Source organism: Lutra lutra, chromosome X (assembly GCF_902655055.1).
Source record: "Lutra lutra chromosome X, mLutLut1.2, whole genome shotgun sequence".
Classification (NCBI taxonomy): domain Eukaryota; kingdom Metazoa; phylum Chordata; class Mammalia; order Carnivora; family Mustelidae; genus Lutra; species Lutra lutra.
In genome coordinates, this window is record NC_062296.1 from 91284545 (window position 1) to 91300255 (window position 15711).

The following is a 15711-nucleotide window of genomic DNA, read 5'->3' on the forward strand; positions in this document are numbered from 1 at the left end:
TTCATTTATGTCTATTAGGTGCCTCAAACTTAACTTGTTCACAAGCAAACTCTTGCTGTCACCCACAGACCTGCTTCTCCCCCAGCCTTTCCCATGTTAATGATGGCATCGTCCAAGTAATCATCTCAGATTTAAATTCTGATATTATGGAAGTCATTTGGTGCAGGCATACCATGAGTAGAATCAAAGAACAGTAGAGTCGTTAGGGATCGCTCTTAATCTGGAGAAGAGGTAAGCAAGACCCAGAAGTTCTTATGGTGTAACCTAAGCCGATACATTAAAGCTGATGGCACAGCCAAGATGAGGACCATTGTTCCCTACAGCTTCTCTGTCCAAAAGGTTGTGATAACTCTTGCTGTGGATGGCTTGACTCCCTTAGGTAAAATATGCAGCTCGGTTGCTTTCGCTTGTTTCTGTAAGTCATTGTGAGATAGGTGGTTTTGTGGAGGGCATGGGTCAGCCTGTGGGCCAAACCTGGGCTGCCACCTGTTTTTGCATGGCCCAGGAACAGAATGATTTTACCATTTTTTAAATAGTCTGGGGAAAAAATTCCAGAGAACAATGATAACACAAGATATATAAAAAATTATGTAGGGATGCCTGGGTGGCTCAGTTGGTTAAGTGTCTGCCTTTGGCTCATGTCATGATCCCAGGGTCCTGGAAACGAGTCCCACATTGGGCTCCCTGCTCAGTGGGGAGCCTGCTTCTCCCTCTGCCTGCCTCCCTCTGTCTCTGTCTCTGTCTCTTTTTCTCTCTGGCAAATCAATAAATAAAATCTTTTAAAAAAAAAAGAAAATTGTGTTAAAAACAAATTTTAGTGTGTGTAAATAAAGTTTTATTGGAACATAGCCACATCCATTCATTCATTGGTATATTATGTATGGTTACCTATGAGCTACAACAGCTGAAATGAGAAGTTGTGACATATATAACCTGACCAGCAAAAGTGAAAACACTATCTGGTCCTTTACAGAAAGAGTTTGCTGATCCCAGTATCCTAAAAAGAGCTCAAAGTTTAGAGATTAGAAAAAATAAGAGATTTCAACTTTGTCTCAGCTGGCACTGAATCTTTGAGTATGATTCAACATCTATGAGCTTCAAGTTAAATGAGGATGATAATACTTTCCTTGAAGGATGTTAGGAGTATTAAAAGTAATGGCCATAAAGATTTGGAATATAGTAGGAACTCTACAAATACAATAATACTTATTAATATTAGTATTAACACAAACTCTACCCCTCAAAATTTCCCCTTTGATATGCTTTGAGAGTTCCTACGTCAAATGTCTTTTTCTGAAATCCAAGCAAATACACAACTTCAAACGACTGTCCTAGTCCCTTTTATCTATTAGTTGGGTGATGACAGAACAAGTTCTCGTCACATCATGTTTTGACAGCAAACTGGAGGAAGGTTAATATCTTAATAATTCAAATGTCATTGTACCCAGTCGTAAATTCCCTGAGTAATTAGTTTCCTGGAAAACTGTCTCCTGAGTGATAAAGGTGACACTATCTGAAATAGGAAATTATCATGCCCTGCCCAATCCTCTTTCCAACTTTGTCATCCCAAGAATGTCACAATTTAAGTTAACAGTAAATGGGGAACTGACTTTGGGTGAGTAAACAGTATGTAGAAAGAGTCTCTGAGCTACCAGAACCCGATCTTCCAGACCTCCTTGCAGGCCCCTCGGAAGCGCCATGGAAGCAGAGAATGGCCTTGATTTGTGACTGGCATCCCCGCAGGCTTCCAGGGGTAAGAGATGGGAGAACGCATGCCTGACACTCACCTTGCCCGTAGCCTCCATCGGGGCCTTGACCTCAGCCCTGGCCACCTCCAGTCCTTCAGACGATTCTGCCATCCCTGGTGGCTTCTCGGCCTCAGGCTTGTCTCCTGGCTTACAGCTCATTCCTGGAGTGGAAAAGAGGTCAACTCTAGCTCTTTTTCTTTGTGTGACCCCATCCTTTGGCCCTCTTGCATCCTGCCATTTTCTCCTGCTCTCTAAGGTAGTTTCGGCTAGACAGAGAGTCACTTCCAGCCTCCTTAGACTTCCTCTTCCTGCTGAACTCCCCTTTCTATGGTACTTTCTGGGATGATCCACATCTCTCACGAGTGACAAGACGTCATCTTGCTAATTAACATATGGCCTAATTATGGCTGTGTTACACTTTAGAAGACAGAATTAAAGTCTGAAGTGACCTAAGTAATTAGGAGGGGCAGACAGAGACAAATGAAAGCAGCAGCAGTATAGTGGGGGTAGCCACTGACTTGGCCATGTCCTGTGAGGCCGAAAACAACTGGCCGTGACTCAGGTGCATGGGCACCTTAGGATCAGCTCCAAGCAGGCTTCTGTTGGAAAAAAGGGAGCATCCTATATAGGACAAGATAGGATTTTCTTTCTTCCTCCTGCTCTTTATCCTCTCCTCCATCATCCTTGGTGCAGAGGTGACACTCAGTAAGATAGAATATGTGAACGAGAAAAAGTCATGCCCACAAGGTTGAATTTTCAAACAGGGCTGCAGAAGGACAGGACAGAGGGGGTGGGAGGGATGTGACAGTGTAATCGTTGTGCTGATGTTGACCCTGCTAGTAAGTGGACCCTGCTCTGCTAGCCAGTTTGCCCTGGAATTAGGACAAACAAGGACATGATGTGTGCTTTGGTTGGGTTCCCCTGGAATTCCACTTTGGGTCAAGAATGTGCATACAAGTCATTTATTTAGGATATCTAGGAAACACTGGCAGGGAGTGAAAAACTGAGACAGGGGAGTGAAAGAAGTCAACAGAAAGTATGTTAGCAAGCAAGTTAGCACTGGGGAGCTCAACCCAGCCGTGGAACGAAAGGAGACAGAGTACAATAGCGCTCGGCCCAACTTCCCTGTAAGGGCACAGAGTGAATATTTCAGGCTCTGGGGGCCATGTAGTGTTGGTCACAATGGCTCGATTCTGCCACTGTAGAGAAAAAGCAGCCCTGGATAATACATAAATGCATGTGTATGGCTGTGTTCCAATAAAATATTATTTACAAAACCAGGCAGCCAGCCCAAGGGCTGTAGCTTGTCAACCCCTTGCTGGAGAATAGTGCTTCTCAAACTCCCATGATGAACCAGGTCTTTAAAAGTGCCAAATCCACTGCAAAACAAGACTTTTGTAAAAACAACAAAAATCAGTTGCTAGAAAAATGAAATTTAAAAAATAAAAACAAAAATCAGTTGCTAGAAAAATGAAATTTAAAAAAAGACATACAAAAGACACACTTCTTTTTAAATTATTAGAATAAAAAAACACAATGTCTCCGTCCAATTACTAGAAGAGCTTCTAAACATTTACTGTGAAGTTCTGCACCTAACATCACCGACAGCTTGGGCCCTTGACTTCAGACATGGCCATCACCACTATCCACATTTCTTATCAGGTGAGGAGGCTGGAACAGTCATCCACTGACACCCGCCCAGCATAATAAAGGGCTGCCCCCCAGGATATGGACTCCCGGTCTTTCTAGCTTACTGGGCGAACGGCCCAAGCACACCTCTGCGGTGGGAGAAGGTGGAGGACCACACGGGCTCCTGAGAGGAAGCTGTAGGCATATGTGCATGTACGGGAAGAGTGAGAACAAAACACGTTGTGGACAGGGCACTGTTGGTATCGCTCCATTCTGATGGAGTAGAAAGACTGTGGGCTTTGGAGGCAAAGAAATTGAGATGAAAGTCCTGATTCTGCCACTTAACCTCTGTCTCTCTATTTCCTTATTCTAAAAATGAGTATAGTATGGTAAGGGCCAGCTTCAGTTTTGGGGGTTTCCTTTAAAGAATTTTTTTAGAGCAGTTTGAGGTTCACAGCAAAATCGATGGGAAGGTACAAAGAATTCCTTTACATCCTCTGCCCCACACATGCCTAGCCTCCTTTGTTATTAAGATCCCCACCACAGGGGCACCTGGATGGCTAAGTGGGTTGAGCCTCTGACTTCAGCTCAGGTCATGATCTCAGGGTCCTGGGATCGAGTCCCGCATCGGGCTCTCTGCTTGGCAGGGAGCCTGCTTTCTCCTCTCTCTCTCTCTGCCTGCCTATCTACCTACTTGTGATCTCTCTCTGTCAAATAAATAAATAAAATCTTTAAAAAAAAAAAAAAGATCCCCACCACAGTGGGATATTTGTTACAAATGATGAACCTACACTGACACATCACCGTCACCCAAAGTCCATAGTTTACCTTGGGATTCATTCTTGGTGTTGTACATTCTATCATTTTTCACAAATGTACAATGATATGTATCCATTATAGTATCATACAGAGTATTTTCACTATCTTAAAAACCCTCTGTGCTCTGCCTATTCGTTCCGTACCCATTCCACCCCACTGCCTGGCAAACACTAATCTTTTTACTGTCTCTATAGTTTTGCCTTTTCCAGGATGTCATATAGTTGGGGTCATACAGTATGTACCCTGTTCAGATTGGCTTCTTTTACTCAGTAGTATGCACTGAAGGTTCTTCCCTGGCTTTTTATGGCTTGATAGCTCATTTCTTTTCAGTGCTGAATAATATTCTGTTGTCTGGATGGACCACTGTTTATCCATTCACCTACTGAAAGACATCTTGGTTGCTTCCAAGTTTTGGCAATTATGGATAAAGCTGCTATAAACATGTGCGTTCAGAGTTTGTGTGGACAGAAGTTTTGAACTCCACTGGGTAAATACCAAGGAATGCAATTGCTGGATCATATCAAAGGAGTATATTTAGTTTTATAAGAAACCGCTGAACTGTCTTCCAAAGTAGCTATACCATTTTACATTCCTACCAGCAATGAATGAGAGAGTTCCTGTGGCTCCACATCCTTGTCAGCATTTGTTGTCACTGTTTTAGATTTTGCCCAAATTAGGTGTGTAATGGTATCTCATTGTTCTTTTAATTTGTATTTCCCCAATGACATATGATGCACAGCATCTTTTTATATATTTAGTTCACCATTTGTATACATTCTTCAGTGGTGTGTCTTTTAAGGTCTTTGGCCCATTTTTTAATTGGGCTGTTTTCTTATTGTTGAGTTTTAAGAGTTCTTTGTATATTTTGGATAGCAGTCCTTTATCAGATATGCCTTTTGCAAATATTTTCGTGTTCTGGGTTGAGTCTTAAATGGCATGACAAGCCCTAGCATATGTGGAACATTTGGGCATACTAACAAGAGCTCAGTAATAACTCCTTCCCCAGAAAATTCCAAAACTATATAAAAACTTAGAGCTAAGGGACACCTGGATGGCTCCGTGGGTTAAGCATCTGCCTCCAGATCAAGTCATGATCCCAGGGTCCTGGGATCGAGTCCTGCTTCAGGCTCCTTGCTCAGCAGGGAGCCTGTTTCTACCCTCTGCCCAGCACTCTCCCTGCTTGTGCCCTCTCTCTCTCTCTCTGACAAATAAATAAAATCTTTTTTTAAAAAAGGAGTTAACAGGGATCCAATGGATTATCTGCATGAACCTCTGTTTTTCTCCCTTATCCTCCATTTTACATCATTCAATTGTAGTCACTCACCCAGGTTCACGGTGGTAAAGGCGGCAAGAATGAGTCATAAAGGAGACGGGGTGGCAGGAGGCACCTGGGAGAATGAGTGGGATTTTAACAAGACGGAGAGGAAGGAGGAAGTCGAAATAGTAAATGTTTATTAAGCACCTATAATATCCCAGGCTTCATAGGGTATAAATGTAGGAATAAAGAACTGTTCTTATTTTTAAAGAATTTATAGTTTAATGATGATGGTTAAAAGAAGTCATAAGATGAATAATGACATTCATTGATTACCTACTAAGTAACAGGGATCTTGCTAGGTTCTTTGTACATTAGCGATAAACTAGTTGACAACTGTGCAAGGAAGACATTGTTGACTTCATTCTAAAGAGGAAACTGATGCTCAAAGAAGATGAGTGACTCATTCCAGGCCATAGAGCTAGTGAGAAACAGAACTGGGATTCAAACCCAGGGCTGTCTGATTCTAACGCTCACACTCTTCATATACCAAGCTGCTGAGGAAAAGCTTGTAATACAAATCACACATAATTTCACTGTGAAAAATGTAACCTGGACTGGGAAAAGAATACACAAAGACTTAAAATGGAAAACAATCAATACAGAAGATATGAAAGAAATGGCCTAATATAATTTAAGTTTGTGAAAAACAAAAATAGGAAAAGTGGAATCACAAGATTGAGGGCTGTGACTGCAAGTCTATGGGTTTTGAAGGAGTTTGCCAGGGCAATGGACACCAGAAACCCTCAATAGGATTTTTTTAAAGATTTATTTATTGTCAGGGAGAGAGAAAGAGAGAGAGAATGCGCACGCATGCGCACAAGCAGGGGAAGCAGCAAGCAGAGGGAGAAGCAGGTTCCCTGCTGAGCAAGGAGCCTGATGCAAGACTCGATTTCAGGATCCTGGGATCATGACCTCATCTGGAGGCAGATGCTTAACCCACTGAGCCACCCAAGTGTCCCTCAATAGGATCTTTATAGGAGCTAGAAACAATGAATTCAGATTCAGCTGAAAAAAAAAAATCAAACAATCAATCAAATAAGGGGCACTTGAATGGCTCAGTTAAGCAACTGCCTTCGGTTCAGGTCATTTTCTCAGGGTCTTGGGATCAAGTCCCACGTCAGGCTCCCTGCTCAGAGGGAGTCTGCTTTTCCCTCTCCCTCTGCCCTTCCTCCCTGCTCTCTTTGTCTCTCAAATAAATAAATAAAATCTTAAAAGAAAAAAAAATCAAATGAGGGGTGCCTGGCTCGCTCAGTGGGTGGTTGAGTGTACGACTGCTGATTTTGGCTCAGGTCATGATCTCAGGGTCATGAGATTAAGCCCCACAGTGGGCTCCTCACTCGGCGGAGAGTCTGCTTGAAATTCTCTCCCTGTCCCTCAGCTCCCCCCATGGGCACATGCTCTTTCTCTCTAAAATAAATACATAAATCTTTTTTTAAAATTTCATATAGACTGAGGAGATCTTTTTTTATTAAACAGAGAAAAACTGGAAGAAATTTGAAGTCTAAATGTAATTCTGAGAGTATCCTTAGAAAATAATGAAACATGAAAAAAGGAAATGCAGAAGGCAGTTGACACATCTGATACTCAAATGAAGGGATGGCTAAGGAATGACTTAAGCTCCACAGAATACTATATGGCCATTCGAATAATCATAAAAAACTATAGCAACACATAAAAATAGTTAGGCATGATGTAACTATGAGAAGAAATATGGTATATTACTTTTCTATTGCTGCTGCAACACATTACCACAGACTCAGCTGCTTAAAATAACGCACATTTATTATCTTATAATTTTGGAGCTCAGAAGTTCAACACAGGTCTTACTGAGCTGAAATTAAGGTGTCAGCTGGGTGGCATCCTTTTCTGGAGGCTGTACAGGAGAATCCATTTCCTTTCTACAATCTCTAGAGGGCGCCCACACTCCTTGGCCCATAGCCCTGCCCTGTGTCTTCAAAGTCCGCCAGGGCCCGTTGAGTCCTTCTCACATCAACATCACTCTGACTTACCTCCAGTCACATTTCCCTCAGAGTCTTCTGCCTCTCTCTTCCACTTTCAAGGACTCTTATGATTACATTGGGCTCACCCAGATAATCCAGAATAACCTCCAAGAAGCAAGCTTATTGGTCTCTAATAAGCAAACTTCATTCCTTCCGCAATGCTAACTTCCAAATTCTTGTATAACCTAACAAATTACCAGTCTCAAGGAATTAGGATACAAACATCTCTGAGAGTCCATTCTTCTACTATCATATATGGTTTCCAACAGACAGAATAAAATATATAAAAATACAACTATAGGGGCACCTGGGTGGCTCAGTGGGTTAAGCCTCTGCTTTCTGCTCAGGTCACGATCTCAAGGGTCCTGGGATCCAGCCCCACATCCGGCTCTCTGCTCAGCTTCCCCCTCTCTCTCTGTCTGCCTCTCTGCCTACTTGTGATCTCTCTGTCTCTGTCAAATAAATAAATAAAATCTTAAAAATATATATATAACTATATAATACGGCAGTGGGACAGTGAGTAAATATTTGGTACTCTATTTTCCAAACCCTTTGCATTGGTATATTACTTCTGTGATCTTTTGCAGCCAAAAGAGTGGTGGCTGGTGGGGCAAGATATGAGAAAGTTTTGCTCCGTTTCAGCCTATTCCATGCTGGGCTAGCACATTAAGAGCTATTGCATTGCCATTGCCTTTGCTTTCCTTCTGAACATTTTTAGATTCCTCTCATTCCAGGACCGATAGGTGCAGCCCTGACCCATTGTGCTGGTCAGCAATTATTGCCAAATAACCTCTAACCATACCCACCGCACACACGTGACCACCATTCATTTTTCTGGACCTTTAAATACCCAGCTGGAGACTTCCTGTGACAGTGCTCCATAGAGGCGTGCTCTGGCCTTCCACACAAATGCTAGAGGATACTGAACGCAAAGAGCTCACCAGTGTGGGAGTTGAGAGGAGTGAGTGGGAAGCAGGGAAGCAAGAAGGAAAGCAGATGTTTAGGCATTCACCTTCATTACATTTTTCAGAACTAATATTCCAGAGCAGGGCCAAGTAGTATTTCCATTCAGGGAGTATTCAAAGCCGGGGAAGTCACAAGAAGGCAGGGGGCAGCATAGAGGAGGTCACCGACTGGAGGCCACCAGCCAGAAAGTCAAGGCTCAGGGGGAGGCAGCTCCAAAGGCTGCCATCACCTTGACAAGACTGGAACAAGAAAACAACTTCTGGCGACTATCTAGCCCTTGCTATTCAGTTTGTGGTCTGTGGGCCCTGGTGCACTCATGACCTAGCACCATGATAAAATGCAGACTGTGATAGAGAAGGTCTGCTGTGCACCCAAGGACCTGTGAGAGTCCGCACTGTTAACAAACTACAAGCTGATGCCAACACTGCGGGCCCGGGATCGCGGTCTGAGAGGGAAGGGTCACCTGGGAACTTGCAGGAACTGTAAATATTCCTGTCCCATCTCCGACCTAGAGAATCAGGAACACCATGAGGGTTTGGTGGGTTTTGTTTTGGTGACCGGGAACTTTAATTCCCCCAAATCGGAATTCTTAATCATTTACCTTCAGGATTTGTAAGCCCTTTTGTAAGAAAACAAAACAAAACAAAACCAAAATTGCTATGTCTCTACCACATAATGTTGAGCACTAAATATCCATGATGTTTGATACCCGACTACAGAATGTGAAAGGCCTTCCTCAGCTGCGGCTGAGCTTCGTAACTGGCACAGCCATCAGTCTGAAGACCGTGGCAGGTCTTTTATGTGTGTATGTGGTTTCCACGAAGGGATCCCGGTAAAAGATACCTTGCTTAGAAAGAAGTCCAAGCTTTAGCTACCCGGAGGATGCTTTTACTCTGAAAGGGCAGCTGTGGTCCTCCAAGCTTTCTGCCATGCTCACTTAGAACAGTGGTGGGCTGCAGGGGCCGGCATCCGGTAGAAAGGCAGGAGTATCACTGCACCGGCCTGGAGATGCAGAGAGGCAGGAGACACGGGGGTGTCGGGCTTAGGAGGGAAACAGGAGAAATAGGGAAAATTACCCTCGTGCACACAACCTCCTCTCCCCAGAGGAGTGCGATCAACACAAAGATCTTATCTGAAGCGACAGGAATTTCTCGCTTGTTTATGCTCCTTTAATATTTGCCTACACCTCAGTATCTCAGGATTTGCTTACATCTCAGTATTTATCACAAACATGGTCACAAAGTTGGTATGTAGGTATCTGTCTCATCCTCTGGACTCTGAGAACCCACATCCTCAGAATCTTGTACGTGGGGACTCTCTGTATGTATGTCAACCCACAAGATGGGTATTAATAACATTAATTCAGGGGCGCCTGGGTGGCTCAGTGGGTTAAAGCCTCTGCCTTCAGCTCAGGTCATGATCCCAGGAGCCTGGGATGGAGCTCTCATGGGGCTCTCTGCTCAGCGGGGAGCCTGCTTCCTCCTCTCTCTCTGCCTGCCTCTCTGCCTACTTGTGATCTCTATCTGTCAAATAAATAAATAAAATCTTTAAAAAAATAACATTAATTCACACAGGCAAACACATTCTGGGTTAACTTTTCTAAAGACCGTAGAAACTGAGTATATAAGATCCCTCTCACTGAAACCATATTAATTATATTGTCTTTGCACATACTATTTTCTCTGCTACAACAAATGGGGAAAAAACCCCAAGTATTAAAAGTTTACTAATGAAAAATATGCCTCTCTGGATTAGCTTAGACAAGGTGGAAAACCCTGTTACTTGCATGGTTAATCTGCATTACTGTAAATCATAAATTATAAATTGCCTTTGAGCTAATTTGCATTCGGTTATCTGAAGCAAAATCATGGTTTTGGTATTTAGAAGTTTGAGAAGTCTATTTTTACATCCGATAGAGCCAACTGCTGAATATTAAGTTTGTCCCAAACAATACCTCTGTAGAGAATTATTAATTTAAAGTACAATAGAGGGGGTGGGGGGAAGTGATGTGGGGAAGCTGAGGGGCAGGTGGTGCTTTCTGAAGGGGGCGGGGGGAAGGGGAAAGAAAAATAAATAAATAAATAAATAAATAAATAAATAAAGTACAATAAAATCAGGGCCCCTGGGTGGCTCAGTTGGTTAAGCATCTGCTTTTGGCTCAGGTCACGATCCTGGGGTCCTAGAATGGAGCCCCACATCGGGCTCTCTGCTCAGTGACGAGCCTGCTTCTCCCTCTGCTCCTGTTGCTCCCCCTGCTTGTGTTTTCTCTCACTCTCTCTCCTGCTGTCAAATAAATAGATAAAAATCTTTTTTAAAAATTAAGTACTATAAAATGTTTAAAATTCTACGGGGTGCCTGGCTGGCTCAGTTGGTGGGGCATGCACCTCTTGATCTTGGGGTTGTGTGTAGAGATTACTTTAAAACGTAAGATTTTTCTCCTCTCCCTGATAAGAATTTGAGAGGCAACCTGGGGGGTGCAGGATAGGGAAGGAAAAAATGGAACAAGATGGGATCGGGAGGGAAACAAACCATAAGAGACTCTTAATCTGACAAAACAAACTGAGGGTTGCTGGGGGGAGGGGGGTAAGGATAGGGTGTCTGGATGATGGACATTGGGGAGGGTATGTGTTATGGTGAGTGCTGTGAAGTGTGTAAGTCTGGCGATTCACAGACCTGTACCCCTGGGGTTCAAAATAATTTAAAAAAATATATTAAAACTAAAAAAGTAAGATCTTTTCAAAAATCTGTTAAAACGCTTAACAACTTTAAACTACAAAGCTTGTCTTTAAGGTACATCTAATATATACAAATCAGATAATTAACATTCCTTAGTAACAGAGTTAATAACATCATCAAGTGTTCGAATTTAAGGCATGGGAGTTAAATACAAGGGGAAAGACTCCATCATTTTGTGGGAAAATGACTTGTAAGACTTTTAATCTGACTAAAAGTGATCATATTATTTATATTTTGATAGATAGCCACAGGTTTCAACAGCTCAGTTAAGCTGGGAAACACCAATGTGGTCCTGAGAAAATGCACAGGGGGCCTGCACTTGTACCGGTCTTGTTCTTCCCTCCTCCTTCTCCCCCAGCTCAGGAAATGGCAACTCTTCTGTGGTTTAGGACAAAAACCATGCAGTGATAACTGATGCTTTCCTTTCTCTCACATATAAACCTTGAGAAAATTCGGTGAGGTCTGTCTTCAGAATATATCCAGAATGTTCTCCTCAGCTTCCTTGATATCACTCGTGATTTCTAGCTTGGATTATTACAATATTTATAATCCTAACGTGTTCATTCGTTCAACGTGTTCATTCATCCACCCATCCAACAACTACTAATAAACAACCATTTAAATCAGACATTCGGGTACTTTAAGTACACAGAGATTGACCTTGTGGCCTCTACGAAAGGAATACCTCTTACCCATCCTGAATCTTCCTCCGGTGTCTTGTTCTACAGTGAGAAAATGAATGACTAGGTAAGGAGTCGTTTTTCAAGTTGGGATTTCAGTCTTTCGCTTCTAAAGCAGACTAAACTGGAGCACATAACAGATATCTCATTAACAGTATTCCGCAAGACTATAGTTTCAGGGATCATTTCTATAGTTTGTTAACAGTATTCCGCTCGATCACGCTCATGAAATCAGTTTTGGCATAGAACTCAGAAGGAATAAAAAGAACTGAACGACATTACTCCATTAACATTCTTTTTATTCCTCTCAACTTAAATGAGCAGGACGTTTTGGCCTCACGTCTCTAAAAATAAGAGAGAGAAAGAACTGATATTTACCCTCTGTCGCACTCTAGCAGTGAAGAACATCCGTCCATGAAACTTAAGCCAAATGATAGAAAGCCCGATCTCATTAAGAAATACATTTAATAAAATAGTACTTTTATAATGATTCAGAATTTTGATATGTATAATCAGCTATATACTAATAATAGTTGTACAGCTTTCCTCCACCATCGGAAAGCAGAGCATTCCTGTGAAAACTTTTGTAAGCCAAATTGGCATAACGAAGCAATTACAATTAATTTACACTGAAAACTTGTTTGAGGGTTCCCAGACCCAAAAAACCCTATCTCTCTTGGGCTTTTCTGATACCTTAGAACATCTCTCTCCAATAGATGCACAAAATAGATCCAGATAAAACACAGATGCAGTTCAAAAGCTGAGGGCGGCTAGATGCGGAGACGCTGGCTGTAATTCCCGGGGAAGGAGCGTGGTGGCGCCTCCTCGCTTCAGGGCGCACCCTGCTTGCGGCAAAAAGCTGAACACTATTTTTGCTTTGCACGTTTTTTGTAAAAGCGAAAATCCTCTACGAAATTTTTTCAGTTAGCAAAAACAAGTACTAATGTAAGTCTTTCAAAAAGCAAAGTGACATAATGTAAACTTTCAAAAGGCAGAGGATGCCTGTAATGATTTAAGAAAAATGTTTCTCTGGATTGACTGAACATTTAGAACCTCATGATCACAAGATAGTCAATAAATATACACACATTTTTGCTGCAGTAAAGAATGATAACCAATATGACTTTCATTCCTGGGGCGCCTGGGTGGCTCAGTTGGTTGAGCATCTGCCTTCGGCTCAGGTCACGGTCCCAGGGTCCTGGAATCGAGTCCTCCTCCGGCTCCTTGCTCAGCAGGAAGCCTGCTTCTCCCTCTCCCTCTGCCTGCCGCTCTGGCTCTGCCTACTTGTGATCTCTCTGTCAAATAAATAAATAAAATCTTTTTTTAAAAAAAGACTTTCATTCCTAAAACCACACTGAGAGTAGAATTCTGTAGCTCAGGATTTCTCAACAGCACAGCACTACTGACATTTTGGGCTGGTTAATTCCTTGTTGTTGGGGGTTACCTTGTGCACTGTAGGATGTTTTGCAATACCCCTGACCTCTTTCCATGCCAGTGTCCCCCACTCCCTAGTTAGGGCACCAAAAATGTCTCCAGATATTGCCAAATGCCCTCTGGGAACCCCCTGTCCCCAAATCAGAACCACAGAGAATAGCAATATAATGTAAAGTTTTGACTATCAAAGAGCTAGTTCACTTTTTAAAAATGGATGGTAGGTATCAAAAGAATTTAATTCCATTGCATACATTTACACAAGAGTGTAAAATGACATTTTATAATGCACTGGAAATTACATTATTTGCCATTATTTAAACTTATGGGAAGAACTTTAAATGTTAGCTTAAAACCCATTAGCCAAAAGCATTCTGTATTTTATAGGATAGTGGGTAATGTACATTAACATTCACTTGCTGATCTTTTCTGAAACCCTAATACAGTATTTTAAAACACTCTCAAGTTTACCTCCTATAGCTCTAAGCCTTTTTCTGCCCTTGAAGAATATATTAAGATCTCGAAGACTACCTTTCTTGATAAAAATGTAGAAAACTGAACTGAAGAAAAAAATAAGGGCTTTTAAACAAATGTAAAATATTTAGGTACAAAGCCAATATTTTTCAAGATTCAATTTGTATAGACTAGTAACCTTTTTTTTATTTAATTCTTTTCATAGTAACAGAATTCATTGTTTATGCACCACACCCAGTGCTCCATGCAATACGTGCCCTCCATAATACCCACCACCTTTTTTTTACTTCCACTCTCCAAATGATGCCTATACATTTCCAAGGACTTGGAGACTGCAAATAGTTTAAGAATTCTAAAGACCTTTTCCATATACCTTTTCCTTAATCCTTACTATTCCCCTGAATAGTGTCTCACTAAGCCCTATTTCTCTCAGCTCAGTTTACTGAAAAGAATGACAATAGAATCATTCATTCTAACCAAAAAATAATAAAAATGTATGTAGTGCTTTTATTGTTTCAAGGGACTATGGGTTTAATTCCACATAAGTTACTTAGTATTAATTGAACATATCTACAGGACAGGTAGAAAAGATGTTAAGGGTCAGAAATTCCCAGTTTAGTAATAACTTGGCTAGTTTGCAAATTCAGCAGCATTCAGCAGAGCTGACATCTCCAGACCAATTACATCAAACTATTTTCTTACGAAATCCTCATTTGAGATTCTGCTCATAACTTCACCATGTCTGGAGTTTTGAGGTGCTTGAAGGCAAGTTAAATCAAATTATTGCCAAAGGTGGCAGAATGTCCTCAGTTGTAGCAGCCAAGTTTAAGCAGTCACTCTGTACAAGGCTTTGAAGCCTAAATCTTCCCATCTATATTCAGTGTAATATCGCTTAGAAATCACTTTAATAGCAAATATATTATCCAGATGTCCTAAGGTTTTTTCAAAGTTTGAATTGTGACATCACGAAGGACAACACGGTAAGCTCAATAGGTCTTCCCAAAAGGATGACTCTTTTACAATCAAATAGATGTTGAGAATCATACAAATAAAATGATTTTGATAATCCAGTATAGATGCTTCTCATTCAGCCGCAGTAGAGCTGATCTACACGTGCTAGTTACTAGGCTCCTCTAAAAACCGTTGTTCAATCTCTAAAATTAACTCAGTTAAGACCAAGATAATGAATACCGTTAGCAGGAACCACTTGTTCCTCAAAATAACTACTCCTCATTTTAACTATTGTAGCACTAAAACTAACAAAATACACTGCAATAATATATTCGCAGCTGTTGCTAAAGAGTCCAGGTCCCCTAAAATTTATACCAAAACAGGGCGCTGTAGGTCAACATTTCCGAAGTTAGTTTTTGCTTTTTTTTCCCCCCCTCAGTGTGCAGTGACTCTCTGACAACGTGCCCACGTGAAGCGCCAGGCTGCCACGGGTCCCCAAGGCTACTGCCACAAAAACGCTTTCTGGCCCGCCGGGTGGCTGCAGCCCGGGAGGGGGAGGGAGCGGGCACCTGCTGCTCCTCAGGGACCTGCAGTGACCGCGCCGGGAAATTCACGTCGCCGAGGACTAGGAAACCGCTGCAGAGCCGGCCCGGAAAAACAGGCTGCGAGCCAAGCAAACCTACACTTTTTTTTTTCCTGCCCGCTGAAAGAAACTTAAGATGTCTCCACAGATACGTCAGACGCCAAACCGCACGCCTTTCCCACGCTCTGCGCAGGCTCGGCACTGGCTTAGAGACTCCGCCCCGCTCCGCCCCGGGCGCAGGCCGGGATGACGTATTCGGCGCAAGGCGGACGTTCCCCGCCCATGCTGCGCGCGCCGGCGGGAGGGGCGGGGCTGCAAAAGGCTTCCGCCTTTCACTTTCCTTTTCCCCCTTCAGAGGACCCTTTCCACAATGGCG

At 42.4% G+C, this 15711-nt stretch overlaps 1 protein-coding gene across 1 annotated transcript in view; it reads right to left on the reverse strand.

Moving 5' to 3' along the window:
• Positions 1 to 15482, reverse strand: part of FRMPD4 (FERM and PDZ domain containing 4) — an 863243-nt gene extending 847761 nt beyond the window's left edge. Inside the window, exons 1-3 of the mRNA XM_047716285.1 lie at positions 15322 to 15482; positions 9324 to 9521; positions 1788 to 1909 (exon numbers count right to left, since the gene is read on the reverse strand). The gene's annotated coding sequence lies outside the window, so the exon portion shown is untranslated. The remainder of the gene's footprint in view (positions 1 to 1787; positions 1910 to 9323; positions 9522 to 15321) is intronic.
• Positions 15483 to 15711: the final 229 nt, after the last annotated feature.